General features: G+C 43.7%; 1 protein-coding gene and 2 long non-coding RNA genes across 3 annotated transcripts in view; all 3 read right to left on the bottom strand.

Annotated features, from left to right (window-relative positions):
* The window catches only part of DYRK1A (dual specificity tyrosine phosphorylation regulated kinase 1A), an 88,776-nt gene extending 84,652 nt beyond the window's left edge, over window positions 1-4,124 (bottom strand). Inside the window, exon 1 of the mRNA XM_035315762.1 lies at window positions 3,674-4,124. The gene's annotated coding sequence lies outside the window, so the exon portion shown is untranslated. The remainder of the gene's footprint in view (window positions 1-3,673) is intronic.
* A 3,184-nt stretch (window positions 4,125-7,308) lies between these two features.
* LOC118160780 lies at window positions 7,309-19,643 on the bottom strand. The gene is made up of 3 exons (XR_004747671.1): window positions 18,927-19,643; window positions 13,326-14,017; window positions 7,309-9,159 (listed from the first exon to the last, which is right to left on the bottom strand). It is a non-coding gene; the product is annotated as an uncharacterized LOC118160780 (long non-coding RNA).
* A 1,193-nt stretch (window positions 19,644-20,836) lies between these two features.
* Window positions 20,837-21,942, bottom strand: LOC118160779. Its single transcript, XR_004747670.1, has 2 exons — window positions 21,804-21,942; window positions 20,837-21,181 (listed from the first exon to the last, which is right to left on the bottom strand). It is a non-coding gene; the product is annotated as an uncharacterized LOC118160779 (long non-coding RNA).
* Window positions 21,943-24,060: the final 2,118 nt, after the last annotated feature.

Here is a 24,060-nt window from a genome sequence, read left to right as displayed (position 1 = left end):
AGGGAAGGGAAGGGAAGGGAAGGGAAGGGAAGGGAAGGGAAGGGAAGTCTCATCACTGTACCTTCTAGTCAAGAAAAAAAGGAGCTGCTTTTGTGATCTATGCTCTCAGACATGCAAGCCATAATTAAGCACCCACAGATATTGGACAAGACTCATAAATATATGAGTATTAAAGGAAATGGAGCTGAAGTCCTAGTAAAGCTGGGGTATGTGTGCACTAAAGACAAAGTAAAAAAATACATTTGTACTAGCAAAAGCAATTGAGCTATTTTTTAATATATGCTTAGATAAAACAGAAATGAAACCAGAATTTTATCTCCCTTCCACAAAAAGGAAAAAGATTAATCTATGGATATCATACTGTTACGAGCAACTAATGATTAGGTCACTGCAATTCTATGGGTATATTGTGTCACCTCCAAGAGAGAGTACTATGTAACTGTATATATAGAATACGTCTTTCTAGAAGGAACAATTGTTTCTAGTTATCAAAGAGGTGGTGGGTTTTTTCCAGTGTTTTTAAAACTTCAGTAGACTATAGCTCCCAGAACTTTCCTCTTGAAGGACCCACAGAGGTGAGAAAGGAAAAGGAGAGTATTCCTCTTTCCAAAGCCTTGTTGACTTTTTTCCCCAGTCTTGAGTTTACAAGAAAAACATTTGCTCAGAAAGGCTTTTGTATTATTTTGGTCTTAGAGCAAAAAAGAAGTCTGACTAATCAGATGAGTCTGATTAGCGAAAAGTTATTAAACATTTTTTTAAAAAGTTCCTTAAACTCTTACTGAAAAAGGAAAAGAGATGGAATTGTAAAGTAACTTAACAAATAATCTATTGTATTCAGTTATGAAGACAAAAGTAGCAGTTCTCTGTAAATAATCCTATTCTAAAACAACAGGATCTATTTACAAAGGGATTTCAGAAGTTATACAAGTCTCCCATGCTTCCATAAAACAAAGATATCAGGAAAGATTTTGACTTCACTTTGGAAAGCAGTTGTCCAAACGACATCCAAAATTACTACAGGAAGACTAAACGTATACCATTCTTCAATTCTTTCTCAAGAACATAAGTTGTAACAGCAACTTTCAACCTGTAGTCCCGTAGCCAGGGTTAAAACCACCTGAAATACGGAGGTTTTAAGAGGAACACTGAAGAGAGGATTTAATTATCGCAATAAAATTGCTTCTTTGGAAAGAGTCGCTACCCTTTTTCAGATCAGGTAAAATCATAAAATAGCATCATGGCAAATAAAGGCACGGTTTTTCATGAGTTTTATTAACTGGTCTTCTTGCACACTATTGCACAAGCAGGTGGTACTGCTTCATACATGTTAGCATAACCTAATGGGAAGGGACTTTTTCATGATATATTTTAAGGTGTTGACTAACTCATTTAACTAAAATAACAAAAAACTCACGTTAAGGTCATTAAGGCAAAGCCTAACCGAACAGTTAGCCCAGACACGTTTCTTTACAAGGTTCCATTGGAATTAAGAGTTTTAAAACACAATATACATGTTAGCAAGTATGTCCCAGTTAAATGTTACTTTAAAAGCTTAGACGAAACACAGTTTTTACTTGACTCCAGTCATGTTTTTCTACTTTGTGTAAACTATCTACCAGTGTTAGAAGTCATTTATGGTCATCGCGTGTTAATTCCTAGTCCATGCAAAACCCACATACTTTAAGAATTGATGAATTCCTGATTACTACATCCTTGTTTTACACAAGTGTGGGAATACTGCCCATAAATTGACACTGAGATAGAGAACGCTTGGCTGCTATTAGGTAAAGTTATCCTTGGTGCTGCTTCTCTGTAACTGTCCAGCATGGAGGAGGGGATTCCAATGGCACGTCCTAAACCCACCTGAGTATTGATTCAGGAACTGATCACGTAACAGACTTTCTTACCCCTTTGCCTGGGAACAATATTAAACTAGTGTAACATATAAAAATGCACATGCAACAGTTTCAGAGAAGGAATTGCCCTCTTTTTGTGATTTAGAAAGACCGTGCCCTGTATTCAATTTTGAACAAGTTACTTAGTTCGTTGAAAAAAAAAAACAAAAAACTCAACTCAATAAGCTTCATGAACTTTGATACAATTTTTAATTCACAAAATAAATGTAAATTTATCACATGCATTCTACTTCAGACCGCAAATAAAGCGGCTCTGGTTCTAAATGCTTCATATAAACCAAAAACATTAAGTGTAGCCTACAAAAGTAGTTTATACAGATACACACACACAGAGTTCACTAAATATATAGAGATAATAGTTAAAAAATACTAGCTCAAATTCAGAGTTATTCTCAGTGTTATTATTCTAATTCTATAAAGTATAATTAATTTTCCAAAAATATCCAACCTACAGTGGTTGGGGTGAGTAGAGGAAAAGAGAAACAAGTTTTACCAAAACTTCTTTGGGCTACACTAATCCACAGAAGTAAGTTGAATTCTGCTCGGTTACTAGCAGATAACTAAGTACCACTACGAACAACACATTTGCTTCTTTATCAGCAGACATCATCAACTTATAATTTTATTGGTAAAGCTGAAGAATAAGACAAGTTGTTAACTTGTCCTCAGACAGGTTCCTACCATGCTGCTATACCCGTGTAAAAGTGACTATGTATACCTACTGGCCAAAGTTACCGCGGTCTCATTGGGATTAAAACAGTAGGTTGTCAAAACCACGCTTGTTGATTTATTTTGTAGCCAGATATTCTGCCTTTGTTAATTTTAAAGAACAATGAATGTTTATTTCCCCCAATGACTGTGGAGTAATAGGAGAACTAAGTAACAGCAGCAATCTAGACACACGATCAAAGAACCCCTACATAGTCTTTGGACGGACTAAACCGAGAACTTCAAAGCTGACTGCGATTCAAAAATGCACCAATTTCGAAATTTCAAATTACAGGACTTCCAATTGTGCTTTCTGATGCCGCGGCGGCGGGAGGGAAAGCCTCAGATGGGCTCCTTCTTTTCCTAAAAGCCCCGTCAGCTAGCTGCTCAACCCCAGGAGCCCTGTGCGTACCTCCGCCCAAGCGCTTCTCCCTCTCTCCCCCACCCGGCGGGGTGACAGCACCCCGAGGCAGGCAGCCCCCCTGCACCGGCCTCCACCATCCCCTGCAGCCCCAGGGGAGCCCCCCGAGGGCAGGCCCCCGCAGCCCGGGCCACAACAGGTGCCTGCCCAGCTGATGGCCCAGCTCCTGCCGCCCCCCGCTGCCGCCCGCCCACCGCAGGGCGTTGCGCAGCGGGGCCGGGGGATCCCGGCGAGCTCCCTTCCTCCACATCCCCGGGCACGGCGCCCTCCCGGCGGCTCCGCTTCCCCGGCTCGGCCTCTCCCGGACACCGAGAGAGGGAAAAGGGCCGCGGAGGCCGCCGCCCGGTCCCGGCCGGGAAGGACGGAGGCAGGCAGGGAGGGAGGGTGGGTGGGAGGGAGGCCGGCCCCAACGCCCGGCGCGGCCGCGGGCCCTGCCGGCTCCGCTCGGGTCTCGCCGGGCCCCCCGCGCCCTCGCCCGCCGCCTCCTCCTCGTCCTCCGCGCCTAAGATGGCAGCGGGGCTGCCCCCCGCGCTGCGCCCCCCTCGGCCGCGCCGGGCCGGGCCGGGAGGCGGCCCCAGCTCGTCCCGCTGCGCAGCTCGGCGCCGCCGGCTCCGGGCGGCTCGCTTACCCGTCCGGGGGGCGGCGGGCCCCGCGCTCCGGCGCGGCTCCTCCCGGTCGCTCGCTCTCTCGTTCGCTCGCTCGAGGCCTCTCTCCTCGCAACGCCCGGCCTCGGCACGGGGCCCCGGTGCGGCGGCGGCAGCGGCGCCTCCCTCTCGGTACGCAGCCCGGCCGCCCCGCCGCGCTCGGGCCCTGCGCGGCTCGGGGCACACGGCAGGCAGCGTCCCGCGGCGGGGTCTGCCCGCTGCGCGCCTTCCTCCCTGCGCGGCGGGCAGGGAGGAGGAGGAGGGGGCCCGGCCCGGCCCGGCGGGCGGATCCGCGGCGCTTCCCGGCCGGGCTGGGTTTTCTATCGCTCACAAAATGGCGCGCGTTCCAAACCTGCGCAGCGCCCGGCGGCGGCAACGGCGGGGCCCGGCCTCGCCTCGGATCGGAGCGGCTCGGCGGCGGCAGCGGCGGCCTGAGCCCCGGCCAGGCAGCGCGGGGACAGCGGCGGGCGGGGGGTGGAGGTGGAGGAGGAGGAGGAGGAGGAGGAGGAGGAGGAGGAGGGGTGGGGGGGAAGCGCAGCGCCGTACCGAGCCCCCGGGAACTCCTCGCTCCCTCCCTCCCCCGCCTGCCAGCCGCTACCTCCTCCCCCTCGCTGCCTCCCCGCTCCTCCTCCTCCTCCTCCTCCTCCTCCTCCTTCACGAACCGGCTCCGCTCTCCTCACGCCGCAGCCCCGGCCCGTGCCCACCCCGGGGGGCTCAGCTGCTCGCCTCACCGGGGGGGACACACCATTTGTTTCCTATTTTTTAGTAATTTTTATTTTTCGGAGAGGGGAGGTGCGAAAGGAAAAGGGAAGAAAAATAAAAATTAAAAAAAAAAAAAAAAAAACGCCCGCGGTTCAGGCGGGAAGGGTGGTTTTTTTTTTTTTTTGAAAAAAGCTTAAAAAAAAAGCTAACTGACAAAATGGCGGCGGGGCGAGCCCGTTGCTGGGGCAACTGTCAATCACCCGGCCCACCCCGCCCGGGCGGGAGACGGCGCTGACGTGGGGAGGGAGGGGAAGGGGAAGGGCGGGGCCCGCCGTCTCCATGGCAACCGCTGCCGCCCCGCCCCCCGGCGGGTGACGCTACCGGCCGGGATGGCCCCTGCGCGCCGGGGGGAGGGGCGGGGCGCGAGGCCGGTAACGGCTCTCGGGGGGGGGGGGGGGGGGGGGGGGGGCGGCCCCCCCCCCCCCGACGGGAGGGGGGCGCCGGGCGGGCGGGGCTCCCTCACGGCCCCGCTGCGCGAAATAAAGGTGTTCCGCCCCAAAACAAGCCCCCGAAAGTTGCCTCGTACCGCCTGGGTGTGCTCTGTGAGGGGAGTCCTGAGGGAGGGCTCCGGCTCCGAGTCGCAGAGCGGTTTGGGAGTCCGCACAGCCAGCCCGAACCCTCACCGGGGCGTTATTTGCTGTTGGTTTTTTTCTCGTTTTTTTTCGTAAATGCGCGCAAGGGACAAAAAGTAGAGTACGGCCTTTATCTGATATTTTAATTCCATCCTGTGATATTTTACTCGTTTTAGTTCACAGCCAGCCTCCTTGAGGAAATTAGGCCACGTTACTAACACCCGTTTCATTAGCGTTTTCTCCTGTTCTAATGTCTTTCGGCTTAAAAGGTGAAATTAAACGGCCAAAGGTAGGGAGGCAGGTACAGCAACAACCAAAGTACCACATCCCTCAAAAATCTAACCACTGCTTTACAGAGTATCGCAAGCGGTTTGACCAAGCTAAAAGTTTGTTGCTGCTGAAAATAGCAGTCCGCAGTCTCTCCACTTCCAGCCATTCAGTCCTTCTGCCTCTTTTTACATCAGAAACAAACAAATTGAAGCACCTAGGCACAAAATACATAAATAAATACATTTGTATGGCTAGGATAAATGCTGATACTGAGGAGATGACAGGAAGTGGCAGTGGGCAGTGGGACTTGTTGGGACCACCCCGCTCAGTAACAGCACAGCGTTAGGGTGGATTAAACCACCCGTGAAATTGCACCTTAAAGCCCTGGAAGGTGTCTGGGAGCACCATGGCTTAAGCAGTCATTTCTCATCCCCCTCAGCCCCCAAAAGACGGAGAGGTCACTTTGAGCCACTTTTGACACTTCTTTCTCTGCCTTGGAGTATGATCAGAAAGCAGTTCGTAGCCCAGGATGAGGAAAGCCAACAGCTGTGTTCTGCCGGGTAACAAAGGTGCAGGATCACCTGCTTCTGCCCAAGGACTCCCAGGTCAGCGTCATCAGGTTTTGGCCTAAGATACATGCACACGCTATACATTACACTAAAATGCACACGCTATACATGCACGCACTATACATTACACTAAAATCTCTTTGCCATTCTGTGTGAATGGTAATGTGCTGTGGCAGAGTGGTTTCTCTGTTGCATCACCGTATGTAACTACAAATCTCATAGAAACTTATTAAACCAGTTACTGTATTACAGTATGTTACAGTACATACCTTTTGTGGTGGTGGTGGTGGTGTGTTTTTGGTGTGTTTTTGTGCTGACACTTAAAAATGCTACCATATTCTCATGCATTTGTGCTCAATAGTCCTCTACTTTTGTTTTGCTGGCTGTACCTAAGCTTGCTGAGATGGGAATGTGAAAACTTGGGCCAAGATAAAATGCCCTTTAAAAGGTGATGACCATTTTTTTTTTTGAATCTAATTTCTTCTACTTTGTTCTACATAATAATGAATTATCACATCTTTTTTATTATTTAGGAAAGAATGGACTGTCAAGAGGGGAATTGTATTATTTTTATTATCATTCAAAAAGCTTCTAAGGATAGGTTGACATTTCAGTGTCCCACTTTAAATCACAAGCTGGTGTATATTTCTCATGTATACAACGACAGGCTCCTGGGAAATACTTGTTTTTCTCTTCCAAAAAGACAAATCTCTCAGAAAGCTGAATATTTGGGGTCAAAAAGAACAATAATAAGTAGAATTCTTTAGAAAAAAAAAAAAAAAAAAAAAAACTGAGGAAAAAAGTACACACAAAAGTACATACACACACAAACACACACACTCACTAAGAGGAGGAAAGCATCCAGCATGGAGAAATAAGATTTGAGAAACATTATTTTCAACAGGCTTGAGAAACAGAACAGATGTAAAAGAAAACAAAACAAAATAAAAGTTTTGTTAGTTCAGTAGGTAAAAGGTGATGCAATTGGCAACTCTGAAAACACTGAATTACAGTATCTTAATGGGACAGAAATTCACCTTATAGTCAACCCTGGTTGACTATTTTGCCTCTCCTTCTGTCCCTCTTTCTGTGTAGTGAGAAATATAATCCTTCTTGTTTTCCATTTTTGTGGTATGCATTTAAATCTATGCTGTCAACAGAGTAGACTTAGGCCCAGTGCAGAAATGGTTGTAATTGGAAACTAAAGGATCCAAAAGATCCCAAAGGTGCAGAGCTACCACCGAAAGCATGCTGTAGAAACAGGGGTTTCACAGACTGATGGCCGTTATTATCGGTATTAGGGGAAAAAAGGAGATTTAGGGGAAAAAAAAATAGATTTGGTCATCTAAAGGAAAAACAAGATATGGTACAACAGACAGATTTAAAGTCATAAATAAATACTTGTATTTTCCCATTTGCTTTCTCTTTTATCAGAGAAAGAGAACTGAGATCAATAAGTCAGAGGAAAAAGTTGAAAATTACATTTCTTTCATGCTTTAAGGCTTCTACTCACTAAAGAGTATTACAGACGTGTTAGGTCTGCTTGTTCTGTAATTGTTTTCTTTAAAATTTCTAGTAGTGGAAACTGCTGTACAAGAAACAATACTGAAGTAGATAGACTGCTGGTGTGATAAACATGGTACTCACAGTTTCAGAACCTTCCCCACTTCCTGCCAATTACCAGGACTTCATAACTCAAGTGAGGAATCTCTACTCAGGTATGTAACTGGTGTTTGAAGGTAGCACGTTAGTTATTCAGCCCAGCATTCTGCCAGTGGTAGACTTAAAGGTATATAGCCATGTCAGTAGTTATCCTTCTGGCTTTCTGAGCACACGTTATATCAGTAAGACTATTTCTACCATTTCTGGGATGAAGCAGTTTTCCTAGTTAAGGAGCTAAGTACATCTATGGGAAATGCTTAGTATCTTGTTGGCCTGGCTCCATGTCTTTCTCCTGCTTCAAGTATAGATACACTGTGTTGTTGTTGTTGTTTCAGCCACACAGCTCCATGACAGCAGAGTGTGATTATGGGTAATATATCCAAGTTTTTCTCTTTTCAGTCTTGCTACACTGAGTAGAGAGCTGCATTTCCCTCTTCACCCTAGGTCCTGGAAGTCTTCGTTCTGTGATCTAAACCCTACAAAGCCCTTGTAGCCATGCAGTTTTTTCTTTGGAGTGTGTACATTTCTGCCTGAACTCCAGACTTCTTTCACATCAGCCATGGGGGCTGTGACCTTTCCAGGGCTTAATATTTGTACTTTGAACAGATGCTTCAATATAGAAGATGTGTTGTGCCAGCAGCAATTCAAATAATCCTTTGTGTCCTGCATATCCTCTGCAAGAGTGGCCTCCTTAGCTCAGCAGACTGGGTTGATCTTAGAAGATCTTCAGAAGGACTTCTTCACGGTGTAGGAAAAAGGTTATGTCAACTGTTCTGCTAACTCGTGTTTCTCAGGCAAAGCCACCATATAGCTCAGTCCCTTTGGTGCTGGGCCACAATATGAAGTTGAGTCCCCAAAGAAGTTCTCTCTGGGTTACGTCATTAACACTTCAGAGAACGCCATAGCAGCTCTCAGACAGACTTAATTCTAAATCAAACCATCATCTGGAGCGAGCAGCTTGTGTTTCGCCTGTCAAAAAGGTGCTGCTAAGTAACTAATGTGGTCCATCTCTTTTTAGGCCAGAGAGGTTGCCATGGTAACCTATCTGAATGTAGATGGATATGCTTTTGAGTCATCAGCAGAGCCTGGCTTTGATAGTACAGGGTTTGGATTGACAGCCAGTACTGCATGTTGTGTAGGTTGGCACGCCTCTGGACCAGAAGGTCCTGGAATTGCTGCTGTTGCTGCCGGATGAGGCTTGCTACCAAAAAAAAAAAAGTGCAGCTCCCTGAGTTTTTTTCTAATATTCTCTTGAATGGTTGTCATGTATTCCTTGCTGTTCTCGCTCTGTAAAGAGGCAGGCTGAAGATCACTCTTCTGAATACAACAACTTCCTCACTCCAACTTCAAAGTTCTTTTAAAGTTTTTTGGGGGGAAGAAGTCTCTGGAATAGAGGCCGTGTTAAATTAGGGCAAAGGTGTGCTTTAAAGCTGTTTCAGAGATCTCCTCTTGAAACCTCTTTCCATGGTAAATAAGTTTGTATGAGTGCAGAACAGTTTTCCATCAAAATCAGGCATCCTGAAGAATTGTGACTCTGTAAAAACCTTGCAAATCAAGTGCTACAGTCTCAAGCCTTTCCCTTCTGGGAATTCCTCTGCATCTTCAATTTCCAACTTCCAGAGGGATCTGTTTTCCCTGTGTTTGGAAAGATCAGAAAGGCATTCTGTTAATTTAATCATAAAGTTTCACTCATACCTAAAAGGGCTAGTACAACACAATGCACATCCCTCCCAAAAAAATGTGTTTAGTTCTGCTGATTGTAACGTAGTTCAGTTGATGCTACCTACACCTACTCAGTGTAAAGTTTTTGGTTCCCTGTAGAAAATTCCTGTAAGAGTCAAAAAAAAAGTCCTCAATCCTATTAAAATTAGGTCCTTCGTGGGCAGTTTCTTTTGAAGCCTATCCGGTGATACAAAATACATTTTCTTTGCCCTGTAGTTGTACAGCAGAATATATGTCTTTGCTGGCTAAAATGAAAACTTTGTTCGTCATGTCAAGAGAAAGCTTCTTGTGCTCCCTCTGGAGGGCTATTGTCTTTGAAATTCTAACTCATGATACTTGCAGTGTCGTGACTTCACATATCTGTTTGTGAAAGTTCTCAGAAGTGTGTTCGGTTAGGTGTCTGCACACTTGACCATAAAACCTCCTGCTAACTAAGAAAAAGATATTGTGACAAGTCTTAAAGTACATTTCTCTGAACTCGCTACTTATGGCAATACTGAGAAATTGTTCTTCAAGCAGTAGAAGCCATAATGCTCGGTTATCTATTATTTTCCCCTCCCAGATTCTCTGTCCCCTCCCAAACCAAGATTTTATTTCAGGCTTCCAGATTCCCTGTGTACCTCCCTGTGAACTACCCCAAAGCTCCAGCATGTTACCCTACTGAGCAAAGGCGGTGGTGAACTGGGACTTATTTAGGGTGATATGCGTGCAGCTTGGCCAGTTGGCAGACCAAACAGAAGCATTAACAATTAAGATTGTAGTTCATCTTTTCCCATAGTGTGAAATGATTAACGAATTAATTAGGATCGATCCCATACCTGGCCAACAATTTTTGACAAAACTTGTTCGAGCCTCTTTCATTTGAGATCTCTGCCGAAGAAGAGTCATCAGTTTGTGAAGCAGCTGATCATTACTGGGAGTTAAAAAATTATGATGCGAGATGGACCGAGGGACTAATCAAGAGGCTGTTGACTCAGCCTTATGAAACCAAAATAAAATGAATTTGTTCTTTCTATTACGCATGTAAAACTCATCATATTTGTATATATTGTTTTCCTATAATATACTTTTCAGACTCAGTTCCTGGGCTGTCCACACTGATTTGGTCCTGGAGCATATTCTGTGGCATCACCAATGTAGGCTAATTGCTATGTGGGCCAGCACTCCTTTTTCTGTAGGGCACGCTTTTTAGGGGCCTGCAGTTCCACCTCAACAAGCTATTCCAGGGAACTGGCGAGGCAGGCACGGCCGGTGCTGACCTTATGAGAACGCCCCTGCCCACCTCATGATCACTTCTGCATGCCAGCGGTGAGGCCAACCAGGCCAGCGCTGTCATGTCCCGCAGGGACAGCCCTGCCAGAACAAAGCTACTAAAATAGCACGTCGGCTGCTGGGCAGGGTTTTTCTGCTGGCGTGAGGATATCCCTGAAGTATTCCTGCTGTAGGTTCCCCAGGCCGCCTGTAACAGTCTCGGGAGGGCAGAGTGACACAGCCATCTGCGGGGGAAACACGTATGAGGCCACAGGTCTGGAAGTGGCATGGGAAGAATAACATCATACAAACAATTAATTCAGTGCTGGCGTGGCTGCCAGCCTGCTCTCCGTGTGGGCAAGTCAGGTCCCAGTTCCCTTCTGAGGTATAACGCGGGGGTGAGTCCAGAAGTTCACCAGATGGTTTGCAGTGAGTTAGGCTTGACTGTTGGACATTACAGTTCTCCATCTCTCTTCCTTTGGGAAAGGCTACAGAGCTATCTATCTTCTTGTGTCAGTATTAGTAACTTCCACCCTGAACTCCCCTGTGCTGGGACTCTGATGTTGGACGACCTCCCAGCTGAACTGCCAGGATGAGAAGAAAAAAACAGGTGGACAAATGGTGGCATTCAGGTCTCAGGAAATGACAAAACCTTGCAAGGGGTCCCCCCCCACACGCACACACATCTGGGACAATGCATGCTTTTTCTTCATCAGCTGAAGTCAGGAGGTCTGATTGTTCATGCATTCAGTACAGACATGTTTGTGAAAAGACCTTAGCAAAACTGGCTTGAGTCATCTCCAAATCAGTACGAGAAAACATGAGGTGGGCCAGATGCCTGCATTTTGACAACATGTTCTAGGCAAGAAGTGGCCCATAAGGACTGCAGAACAGAGAGCTGGACTGTTCCTTATCAGTGATTTTCCCTCGGCACGATGGTGTATTGTCACGTTTTTTTATTAAGGCCAGTTAAAGTCAGGCTTTGCATATTGACCAAATCTATGACAACACAAGACACATGGCTAGTACACAAATATGCTACAGCTGTCTGAAGCTCATGTAGTCACGTGGACGTGTTTAGGATATGTTTACGCACTGACAAAGTCATGGCTACTGATTGCCTAAACATGGTCAAGTGTTATCAGCATCAATATGTTTGGAGTGCATTTCTGATAACTCTTGGATCTACTTTTGGTATCTGTCTAAATCTGCATTTTAGCACTGAAATGGTGGTGTCCTGGCTTTCACGATGCCAGGGATTTTGATTTTATCCACCTCTGCTGGCATCACCATTATTTCTATTACATAGATAGAATTGTTTGTGAATAGTATAGACCCTCCTCAGCTCACCCTTATTGGCTGAGATACTTTCTCTACCACCAGTACCAACTGTGGAAGGTGGAGACAGCTTTATGATATATGAGAAAAATTATTTTATATTGGGGGGATGGGATACTGGCAAGCGTTGGTAGTGTAACTGAAGATGAGATACGTCATTGGCATAATTGCTATGATACCTGATTGTGAGAGGAGGAGAAAAAGGACTTCTGCTACTGTTTCATTTGTTGTTGGGTTCTGTGCATTTGCATTGGCAGTTTCATAAATGATATTTTAAACTCTTACACAAAAAAATCTGTAATTTTTAAATTGTAGCGTGGACTGGGTAAAGGTGGTAAGCCTGTAGAGATGTGAAAGTGTATCCACAAATGATTTAATTTATCAGCAGCTGTACGTGAAACTTACATATGCCAGTGGTTGCACAAAACTACTTTGCTGTTCTCTGTTAAGTGCATTGCCTATAAATTATTTCCCTTCTGGAGAATAAAATTAACATAAATCCAGATAGCTAATATCTTTATGTGTAGGGCCCATCAAATTTGTGAATGCACAGACTATTATGCTTATGAGTGCACACATCATCAAGTTTATAAGCTTAGCACATAGCAGTTATGCTCACAGCACATAAAGTTTATCTCTTGGTATATAAAATTCAGTTATGAAAAACAGAAGCTGAAAAACTACCTGAAATCCATATTTTTCACCCTTCCAACCAACATGCCATAGCATGTCTTTTCACAGTAAGCTTCAACCAAGTTTTGCATTATTGACAGAGGGGTGTTTGTAAGATACTGCCTTGGTTATGTGAGATTGGTCTACTACAGCTACATCTCAGGCAGAAAAAATTTTTGAATATTTCTAATTAAAATTTATAACAAAGATAAATGAAAAGCACGTAGAAGATTCAAAGTGTGTAAAACTAACTTGTGAATGTTCATCTCAAAATCCCACAACAGAGGAACTCACAAATACGTTCATTTTTAAACTATTGTTTTCTTGTGGGCTGTTTTTGGTTTTGTTTTTGTTTAACACAACCTTGTATGTACATTTTGTATGTAATCAAGATGAGTCCAAAGGAAGGTAAGCATATAAAAAAATAACTCGGCTTTTTTAAGTTTATTCTAGGTGTATCAGTACTGAATGTACATCCCATGTTTGACACTTAGAAGTCTGAATGGATACATTTTCTGAACTAGAATATACTCATTTAACAAAGTACGAATTACACAGTGCCAATTACGGGAGGCATACAAAAACAGTGCTTGGATTTACACAAGTACTTTATATCTGGAATGGACAGAGCATACGGTTTTCTTTCCTAGTGAAACAGAGTACAGAACACTATGTTACTTAGGTCTTCTGGTTTATAATTGCTAACCCTCCCTTCCTGGTACTTAACTGCTCTACATGCCACTCTTAATTGTTAGGTTAATGCCAGTGGCCACCGAATACAACAAGCACCTCACAAATGCACTGAAATGCTGGCTAACCTGGTCAAATGCTCCACCAGATGAAATAAGATGTGTTTGAGCCATAGCATGGGAAGAAGCCCAGCAAGCAGTCAGCACAACAACGTAGTGACCTTGGCTTGGCAGCCAAGCCCAAAAGGGCAGGTATTTGCCTTCCTCCGACCATCCTTACCTGAAGTGAAGGTGTGTTAGGCCTTGGTAGCTCTGCAGGACCTGAAAAGAGAGAAGCTGTCGGAGGCTGGTGGCATTTCCCGTTGTTAATCTGCCTTTTTCCACCAGCCCACACAGTCATTTTGGACAGTACATTTCTGGGTCTGACTCAGGGCTGAGAATTATACACTTGTTATTAAATTAGGCAGGGTCCTAACACTACAGGATATCATAGGCTGTATCCAAGACGTAAAGACAGAACTAACCCAAGAGAGCACACCAAGAGCTGTATTTATCAAAAGCAGCTGGCGGCCCAAGGTTAGTCTTACTATTACTTCTTTTGCTGAAGTTGAACCTGCTGCCAGTACCATCTGACTCCTACACCCCAGAGATACTTCTCCCCCCATTTCTGCCTGTCTCCCTGCCCGTGGTAACCCTGTTCCTCATCCACTCACATTCAGTCAGATATTTTTCTCCTCTGGACCTCAGCAGCAGAAGTGCTGAAGAGACCAAAGAGACGTTCTCCCTGCAGCGCGTGCCCAGAATTTAGATGCCACCAAATGCTGGAACAGGCAACTTCAATTAGCCCACTGCTTTATGAACTGGAGGAGAAGAAACTTGGGGGAATTTAGCAGTGTTGAGTTTCTGCTGCGCACGGACAACTGTGATTCTTCAGATGCTCATGATTTTTACAGGGGAGAAGCATAGGAAGGGTTGAGTCTTCTTATACCCTGGGGCGAAAACCAAGTCCTGGTTGCAAATAGGTTCAATAAGCCTGACACTGAATGTAATTGATCCGTGCACGTCGTGTAATCGCTGAGGCCAGACTCTGTCTGTGTGATACAGAGCCATAGTCTGCACGTGTGGCTGCGTTAGATGTTTTGGACATGCTGTGCTTGCCTGCATGGTGTTCGGAGCCTTGAGCACCTGAAACGTGAAAGGAGCAGAAAAGTCTGTCTCTCACACCAGGGCACCACCTGTATTGATTGTTGAGACCTGGTTTCAGAGAACTACATTTTCAGTTTAAACAGTAAGGGGTTTACAGAAAATTAAAATAACATTTCCTCCTAACTTCATTCTGAGAAATGGCTGAAACGTTTCTGGACTTTTTTTTTTTATTATTATTTTTCTCCAGAACATTCAGGCTGAGGCAAACATCCAACTAATCCTTGTTTGTTTGTTTGTTTGTTTTCCATTGTTTATATGTTTGCCAAGCTTTAACTACTTGGAAGAAGTTTTCTGTCCTGGGTGTTGCCTCAGGCTGATTTTTTTTTTTTAAAGGGGGGAAGGAATAGGGAGAGGTTGGGGTTCGTTTGGGAAGGGTAGTATTTCAGTTTGGAGAATTTGTAAGCAACTGCAGACAAAATGCCAGTTTAAAAGGCTGAAAACAGCAGCAAAAAAAAAAAAAAAATCATTTCTAGATTTTCACAAGAAGGAACTTTTCGTTGTCTTTTTCATGTTGCTTTTCAGGGCAGTGAGATCAGTGTATAATAAATTATGGTAAATACCCCAGCTCTGTGTCATTATTTTTTGCCCAAATCCCAGATGGCCCTAGGCGTCATCTACTTCTTAGCCAAAGGGACAATATGCAATTTTGTTACACCCAACAGACAAGTGTCACTGTATGTCTTCTACAGAAGAAGAAAAAAAAGGCTTATAAGTTCCTTCTGAATTAGGGAAAGTTTCCAAGCATTTGTTGTTCTTTTTCCCAACAGAGTCTCCTTAGCTACAAAAAAAACAGGGCTTTCAGCAACAGCTTCCAGTTGTATCACAAAATTCTGTCAGTGGCTTAACCACAGTTAGTTTAGAGGGAAAAGGTGTGAAGTCACCGCTCTGTCAGAGCCAACAGAAGCACTTTGCAGTTTTGATATGACCCACAGAATACAGTGCTTTTACGTGTTTCATTTTGTGGTTAATAGAATAAACACATCACTTCAAATGGAATTAAACTATTCATAAATTAATCATATTCATATACAAGTATCAAGGTTTGTTGTCTGATACAGGTTTTATACACAGATCACAGTTTAGCAGCCTAATTTTCTAAATGCTGTCACCTTTCCAGTGCCCCGCTCGGACGGCAGGGGTCTGCACTTCCCACCGCCAAAATGACACAGCACTTGCAGCAGAAATGTCAGCTATATTTTCAATAGTTAGAACCAAAAAGTCGTTTAAGGCCATTACGAAGGGTGTAAGGGAACTTTGTGATTAGAGTAATTATAGTGGCTCAATATGTACAGAGAGCTATAAACAATTTTAGCTACACCACCCTGAACGGATACTGCTTTTTACTGCATCAGTATAGATAGTTCAATTTTAAATATTTGCACCGTCAAAATAATTATTTGATTTTCTTCAGACTTAGATTTTCCTTTCCTTAATGGCCCCACAAGCCAAATGTCATCTTTTGCATTATGTTTGTGTCATGTTTCAGTGGGAGACTAATGGAAAATGTACTTCCCCACGTCATGTCAGTAAAAAATAACCAGTTTTCCTTAAAGTTCCCAATAATTCTTGAGTTGAAACAACGTACACAAAACTCCAACTGCAAAAGGCTTTTTTTTTTTTTTTTCAAAGATGAAAAAAGAGGTAAGAATGGACACTCAGCTATAACCGTAGGTGAGCTCAGCAAGCATTACAGTCTGGTGAATGTGAGAACAGCAGAGGTAAAGTGAGCATTTTCTGTACAGTCTGTTTTCAAGTTACCTTTATGCAACCTTAAAACAAGGTTTTAATTTAGGGCGTATCACAGCATTACGCTATATCTTACCATCCATCTAAAAGAAGTTCCTTTTCTTTTTGGAGAAGGATTTTGAGGCGGCCTCTTCTCCTACAAGGAGACAGCCTTTCTTCTACTACGTGCTCTTTCTTTCTTATTCTTGCCTTCAAAGTTAATTCTCTCCCCCTGCACAGTGATAGGCCTTTGTAGCTAACAGCTGTCCCAGAGATCACCGGCAGAACCCGCAGATACCAGCGCTCCTCCCCTGCAGAGGGCCAGTGTTAGCTATTTGCACACGCGTGACCTACTTCACCACTTAACTGTTTTTGACACTATTTTCCTGCTGTATGGATTAAGATTTTTTCTTCCTGAAGTCATCGGTGTTTCTCCTAATCTTTCGTGACTGAAACGTTCCTTGATGGTGAATCTTACCGCCTCTGAATCTTTCCTACAGAATTTGCATGAAGAACTGCTATACTGGGAACTTAAAACTTGTCTAGTTTAGTACCTGGTCTCCAGCAGCAGCCGACAGAGGATGCCCATTTTAATAACAAGGTATGCGTGTTATTAAATAAGCACTCCCAGGGTCCACTAATCTGTGTCCACCCCAAGCACTCCCAGGGTCCACTAATCTGTGTTTTGGAGGCTTCTGTGTTATGGATGGTAGGTGATGTTTTCTTCCTTAGGAGCCCTTATATTTAATGGATTTTTCTTCTGTTAATTTGTCCAGCTGGGTTTTAACTCCTACACTCTGCATCTTGCAGCATCTTACAGTATCATGCAGCAAAGATTTCTACAGCTTAACATCCTGTGAAGACCACGTCTTTTTATTTTGAACGTAATTCCTACAAGTTTCATTAATATCCTTTTTCCTTGCTTGGAAAAACACAGTGACAGCGTCTCCCCATTCGTCTTTTCTCTGCCACTGGTGATTTTATAGACCCCTGTCATGTCTCAGTCACCAGTTTTTCTGACTGAAGAACCTGCAGGTATGCCTCATCCAGAACCATTCTTCCGTTGTCCTTGCCAAACCTTTTTCTGAATCATTTCCTGCTCTATCATGCCCTTTTTGAGATGCGAGGAAAAGCACTGTACATACTACTCAGTATGCAGTGAACTATGGATTGATACAGAGGCGAATGCATTACAATGTTCTCTGTTCCACTCTTGATAATTTCAAATATTTGATTTGCTTTTCTGCGTAAAGGGGAACACTGAGCTGATGTTTTCACAGAAACACTCATCAGAAACCAAAGACATCACTTGTGAGCGGAAAGCCAGCTTACAGCCCGTCACCGTATATATGATTTGTTTCCCGTGAGCACGACTTTATATTTAGTCTGAAGTGAAGTACACTACCTCACATTTTATCTGCCATTTTATTATCTAGTCACTCCGTCTTGTCTTCAGTTCTTCAGTTCTTCACAGTAAGCCCTTTAACTTCATCACAATTTGTCCTCTAACTTTCCTTTACCTGAATAGCTTAATATCATTAGCAATCTGTGATATCTCACTGCTCACCCTCTTTTTCCAGATCATTTATGAATACATTAAGCAGCACAAGTCACAGCACAGGTCCCTGCAGACTCCTCTTGTGATCTCTCTCTTCTATGAAAACAGACCTTTATTTCTGTTTTATTTCTGTTTCCTGTCTTTTAGACATTTTTTGATCCATTCCTTTTTCTTCTTGTTGCATAAAAGCTGTGCTTTAAAAAATATTATTTATTTATCTATTTATTTTTAAATGAAGAATTGTCTGGGGACCTCATTGCCACTGGAAATCCTGGTAGCCCTTAAACATGAGCTGTCCCTTGTCCACACACGTTAACTCCACCGAAGACCTGCAAGACATGACATAACGTAACAAAAGCTGCGCTGTGCCTTCCTCAGTATGCACATTCATATGTGTATCTGCTGATTCTGTTGTGTAGGACAGATATTACTTATTTGCCTGGTCTGGACAACACAACAGGCTTCATTGTGTATGGATGCTTGGGTCTTCACTGAAGTCTTTTTTGGAAAATGTCAGGCACATTCTCCACCCAGCGAGCAGGGGAAGGGGTTTTGGAAGTGGGGTCACAGGTCACACACTGCAGTCAGTACTTCAGCTTTCTGACGCCTGCGTGTTCTCAGAGCTCTTGGATGGAGGCCAGCTGGTCCCCATGATGTCTTGCTTATTTTATCTGTTTGTTCCCTCACCTTTGCTACCCTGTACTTTAATTTGAGATAAATCTGATGAATTCCCCTTCATGGAAAGTGCTGGCATGGATTTCTCTAAGCCCCTGCACTGTGAATACAGACACAAAAAGACAAATGTTGTAGTTTCTCCTCTGGTTTTGCTTTCTCTAGGTGTTTCTTTGACACCTTTTACACAAGCCCTACCCACTTTGTGGCAAGCCTCCTGTTCCTGACACTTAACTGGAAAGGGATTGGTTTTTTTTGTTTGTTTGTTTTTGGGTTTGCCCCCATGGCTTTGCAATCACTCCTCAGACTCATTTCTTATCTCCTTCATGCTGTTAATGTAACATAATTTATGAACCCATCTATCTTCCAAAACAGTTTTCAAAGGGTAGAAAGGAGGTTTCCTTTTTGCTTCTAATGGCCTCCCTTACCTCGTTCTTTAGCTGTGCTGGCTTCCTCTTATGTCTTTCTTTATTATGTTCTGAGAAGCTTGAGTAGCCCATTATTAGCATGAAGATGAAAACTAGGTTTCTCTTGAATACTGGAGAATAGGCCTAAAGGCCAGAATTTACCTTGCAGAAGAGTTACTTTGCATCTTCCTGTCAACAGAAATTTTCTTCTTGACCATTAAAGGATTCTCTCTCCTCTGACATTCTTAGTCATGCCAAGTCCAGCTCAAAGAGCAGCTGAGGGTCTGCCTCCACAACGTTGAAAAGGATATTAAACCAAACACTAGCACCGTTTTCAAGAAGAATCTTATACATACACTTGCCTTACTGCCTTTGCAAAAGAGTAGATAACTACTTTGGAGATGTTAAGAACAGAAGTTAAGAATAGTTTCTATAGTATCTCTTATCCTATTTTAAAATATTGCCATCTAAACATAAAGACAAGCATACCACTAAAAAGGCATGGTATCACTCAGCGTTTTGTGATATCTCCTTGCCACTATACCTGTAATATGCCAAATGAAAAAGCGATTTTAGGGACCAAGTTACATACTTTTATTTGTAACTTACAAGAAGAAAACTAAAAAAAAAGACCTATTTAATATCTCAGCTAGTCCCACAGTCCACCAATCAGAAAAGTACGGTTGTAAGTATCCACTCACTAACATACCTTACATTGCATGCCCAGTTACATACTCCCTACCACTACCATAAAGAAACATCAGTGGATAAAAGCTAATCCATAAATTTAATTTTAGACTTAGAGTTTAAAAACCTATTTACGTCACAGTAAAAATGTAAACAGCTGAGGGTATTGATATCAGTTGCTGATATAATTTTTGTTTCCTTCTCCAGCGCCAAATCAATATTTAAAAAAATTGATAAACTTTGAAGGATATTTATTAATGAAAAAGAAAATTCTGTGCAATGGAAAGCGTTTTGGAAAATATGGGTAAGATGTAATGTGTATGCAGGTCCTATGTGAAGTGTAAAGATTTTTATTTTTGATTAACTTCCTCGTTTCAGAGGCACTCAGAAACCCTACCAAATACTTTTGTGTTGCAATGAGGGGATTTGGTATGATTTCTGCACCAAAGGTAAATAATTGTTTAGTGGATCAGTTACAGTTATTTCTTCAGCTAGCTGTTTTGTGTCACTTAGGGGTAAAGAGTGGCTTTTCCACTCCTGAGGTCTAGTTTTTTCTTCTCTGTTTCTCAAGCACATGCTTACATAAACCTTATCTTGCTGCAAAAAATGTCCAAAAAATGAAATAAATATTTGCAATTACCGCTTTGTTAGACTTAATCATATCTGATCTTTCTCAGTAGTATCTACTCTATATTCTTCTGACGACAGCTTTCAGGTATGACCTTGTATTACCTGTACAACTTCACCCACTAAATTCCTTAAGTATGCTGCTGTTTTCTAAAATTAAGTTAAATTTTGTTTATTACCAGTTACAAATGCTGTAATTTAGTACATGTTAATGCACAAATTTCAGCCTTGTGTTGAAGAGAATATAGAAGTCTGATTGTTCTAAACTATTTAAGCATATTTCTTAAAACAGTATCCCTGAGGAGGTCAGTTAAATCCAGAAAACAAATGTACGTACCATTCCCCTGAAGTAATGTAATTTTTATTTGGTTTCAGTTTAGGTTCACTCTTTCAAAAAATTCTTCTGGTTCGGTTCTGGTTCAGGCTCAGCAAAACTTAAAAACAATGACTGAAGTTCAAATTGAAGGTTGGGTTCAGTTAACTCCACAAGTAGAAATATATCCAAGATGAATTAAAGCAAAGTATGAGACTAGTTCTTTGTGCTAAATACAGGAACAAACAGAACATATCTATTTAGTCTTGCTTGTGCAGCTGAATGCAGCTCTGCATGAACCAACAACAGTAACTCATGAATTAAATAATGAAGAGATGTCTCACGACAGTTGCTACTATGTTCCTAAATCAGTTCACATTTCCTAAATAAAACCACATTAAAAAAAAAAAAAAAGAGTGAGAAGGGGTAATAAAAGAACTACTTTAAGGAACAGAAATATTTATTATGATTTTGTCATTAAAATGCATATACAGAGAGAGCACCTGAAGACTGCAGGCTGGTAATTATAGACTGCTACCCCGTCTATAATTACCAAACCCATGATTCTTTAACTCTGGAGTCTCACTAGCACCTACGAATTCCTAGACACTGAAGAAAGCAACAAAAGACCCCCCCACATCCCCCAGTGTTCTGCTATATGGAGCAGCAGTTGTTCCCACACTCGTCTGCTGGTTGAGGATACCTTAATCCGCATCACTGCTACTTAAACTGACTCAGAGCAATGCCAGTTGTCATCACCACGTGGAGGAGTCAGCCACACGCTCTGCACCTGCGGGCAGCACCATCCCCTCGAGCAGCCCGCTACCCCTCCTTCAGTCTCACCATTTGTCCAGATTTGCCGTGGGTTTTTGCAGGGGGCAGGAAGAAGCATGCCCCTGACAATGAGCAGACTCCCCGCCAAATTTCGAGCCTTTGCTCTAAAGCTAGAATGGGTTAACTGATTTTGCTGTAGCCTTCCAAAATAATTCCGTATGAGGTAGATAATCAATAAAGAAAATTTATGACTTGGATCAATCAAAATACATCAGTTGCTATGAATAGTTATAGTTATGGCTATAACTAGTAACGTGACAGAAACAAATATAAGAGACGATCACTTGGTGACTCACAATCTTCCCCTCAGAGTTAGATTTGACCATGATGAACCCTTTTTTTCTAGTCTTGGGATAAAACTGGCTAAAAGGAGAAGGGACAATCACAAGACAGTAACAGTAAAAATCAGCGTCATATCAATTGAGGAGTAGAGGATGTTATTTGTCTCTGAACTGGCCAGGGCATCTCTGATCACTACAGCTAGTACCAACTCAGTCCAGACATTTCGAAACGCCGACGAGCACATCTGCAGATCTCTGTATTTCAGCCAACAGCCTCACCAGGCCGACAGAACATACCTTGAGTCAGAGGTCGCGGTGACGAAGGAGATACGGTCCGGCGCTGGCAAGAGGAATCGCACTGAGAGAGCTGAACTATCGATACAGAGACCGTATTTGGACACTGCATTCATCGGGAGCCAGGGCGCTCCCGACGGATTTGTTTGTGATGATCCGTGTTGCTAGGCAGGAGCGCAGCTACAGCTTGTACCAACCGGAGCTTTTTCTGGACGTGAGGCTTCAGTTCCTAGAAATGAGTAACTGAAGTACCTTTAAAAAAGTTTCCTAAGAATGATAAACACTTGATTGTGAAAGTGATGGCAGAAAATCTACGTACTCAGAAGGCAACTGCACTGTCTGGGCAAATACTCTTTTCTTTCAAATCTTCCTTTGCTGGGTTAAAAAATAAATAAAATAAATTAACTTAATGCACTTAAGAAGCAAGGGGACACAATGGTTAGGTGATCTTCCTCCTTACAGCATCCCTTTTAATACTAAAGTGTGCAGGGGTGAGGGGGGATAGGCCAGAGACATCTGGGCTTTGTAAAGCTGACAGGACCAAATGCAGACTTGAAGCTTTGCATCCTCTTCATGTCACTTGTGAGTGCTTCTCCCTGTCATTTCTGGAGCCCATTCATGCTCAGGAATGATCTCTCTGCATGCTGTTGCAAGGACATGGTACCTCCAGCACTTGTATTTATTTTCTCAACTATTCATAGAATCATAGAATCATGGAATATCCCAAGTTGGAAGGGACCCATAAGGATCATCAAGTCTATTTGAAGCTAAGAAAATGTATCTTTAGATTACTACTTCTAAATATCAATCGCTAAAAAAAGGCAATTATTTATGACAAGACAATAAAATTAAAATACAGATTACTTCAGAATTCTTCAAATGTTTATTCATTCTCTGATGCCTTCAATACTCCTGTTTTATTCTTCCTGAGAGCAGCAACAAAGAAAATGCTAATTAGTCCTCAAGCTCAGGTCAAGAAAACCAGCTTCAGACATCCACAGTGCCACCGATGAGCAGCTCCATGATGGTCTACCCTGGGTCACCTGAATTGCAGGATGGTTGAGGTTGGGAGGGACCTCCAGAGACCATCTAGTCCAACCACCTTGCTCAAGCAGGGCCATGTGGAGTATGTTCCACAGGATGGCATCCAGGCAGGTGTTGAATATCTCCAAAGAAGGAGACTCCACAACCTCTCTGGGCAGCCTGTTCCAGTGCTCTGTCACCCAGACCATAAAGTTCTTGCTCACATGGCGATGAAACCTCCTGTCATTCAATTTATACCCATTACCCCTTGTTCTGTCACTGGCCACAACTGAGAAGAATTTGGCCCCTCAGGTATTTATAGAGGTTGATAAGATCCCTTCTCGAAACTGGCTGCTCTTGGCTTGGACTGGCCTACGCTTTGTTGGGTTAGAAAATGGCTGGATAGCCGGGCCCAAAGAGTTGTGGTGAACGGAATTAAATCCAGTTGGAGGCCGGTCACTAGTGGAGTCCCCCAGGGCTCGGTACTGGGACCAGTCCTCTTTAACATCTTCATCAATGATCTGGACGAGGGGATCGAGTGCGCCCTCAGCAAGTTTGCAGATGACACCAAGTTAGGTGCGTGTGTCGATCTGCTCGAGGGTAGGAAGGCTCTGCAGGAGGATCTGGATAGGCTGGACCGATGGGCCAAGGCCAACAGTATGAAGTTCAACAAGGCCAAGTGCCGGGTCCTGCACCTGGGGCACAACAACCCCAAACAGTGCTACAGGGTGGGAGATGAGTGGTTGGAGAGCTGCCTGGCAGAGAAGGACCTGGGAGTGATGGTTGACAGGCGGCTGAATATGAGCCAGCAGTGTGCTCAGGCAGCCAAGAAGGCCAACAGCATCCTGGCTTGTATAAGAAACAGTGTGGCCAGCAGGTCCAGGGAAGTGATTGTCCCCCTGTACTCAGCTCTGGTGAGGCCGCACCTTGAGTACTGTGTTCAGTTTTGGGCCCCTCGCTACAAGAAGGACATGGAGATGCTCGAGCGAGTCCAGAGAAGGGCTACGAAGCTCGTGAAGGGTCTGGAGAACAAGTCTTACGAGGAGCGGCTGAGGGAGCTGGGACTGTTCAATCTGGAGAAGAGATTGGGGCAACCTTATCATACTCTAGAGGTACCTTAAAGGAGGCTGTAGCGAGGTGGGGGTTGGTCTATTCTCCCACATACCTGGTGACAGGATGAGGGGAAATGGGCTAAAGTTGCGCCAGGGAAGGTTTAGGTGGATATTAGGAAGAACTT

The sequence above is a fragment of the Oxyura jamaicensis genome, chromosome 1, assembly GCF_011077185.1.
Source record: "Oxyura jamaicensis isolate SHBP4307 breed ruddy duck chromosome 1, BPBGC_Ojam_1.0, whole genome shotgun sequence".
Classification (NCBI taxonomy): domain Eukaryota; kingdom Metazoa; phylum Chordata; class Aves; order Anseriformes; family Anatidae; genus Oxyura; species Oxyura jamaicensis.
Note: the sequence above shows the minus strand (reverse complement) of the source record. Positions and strands in the feature narration are given on the sequence as shown.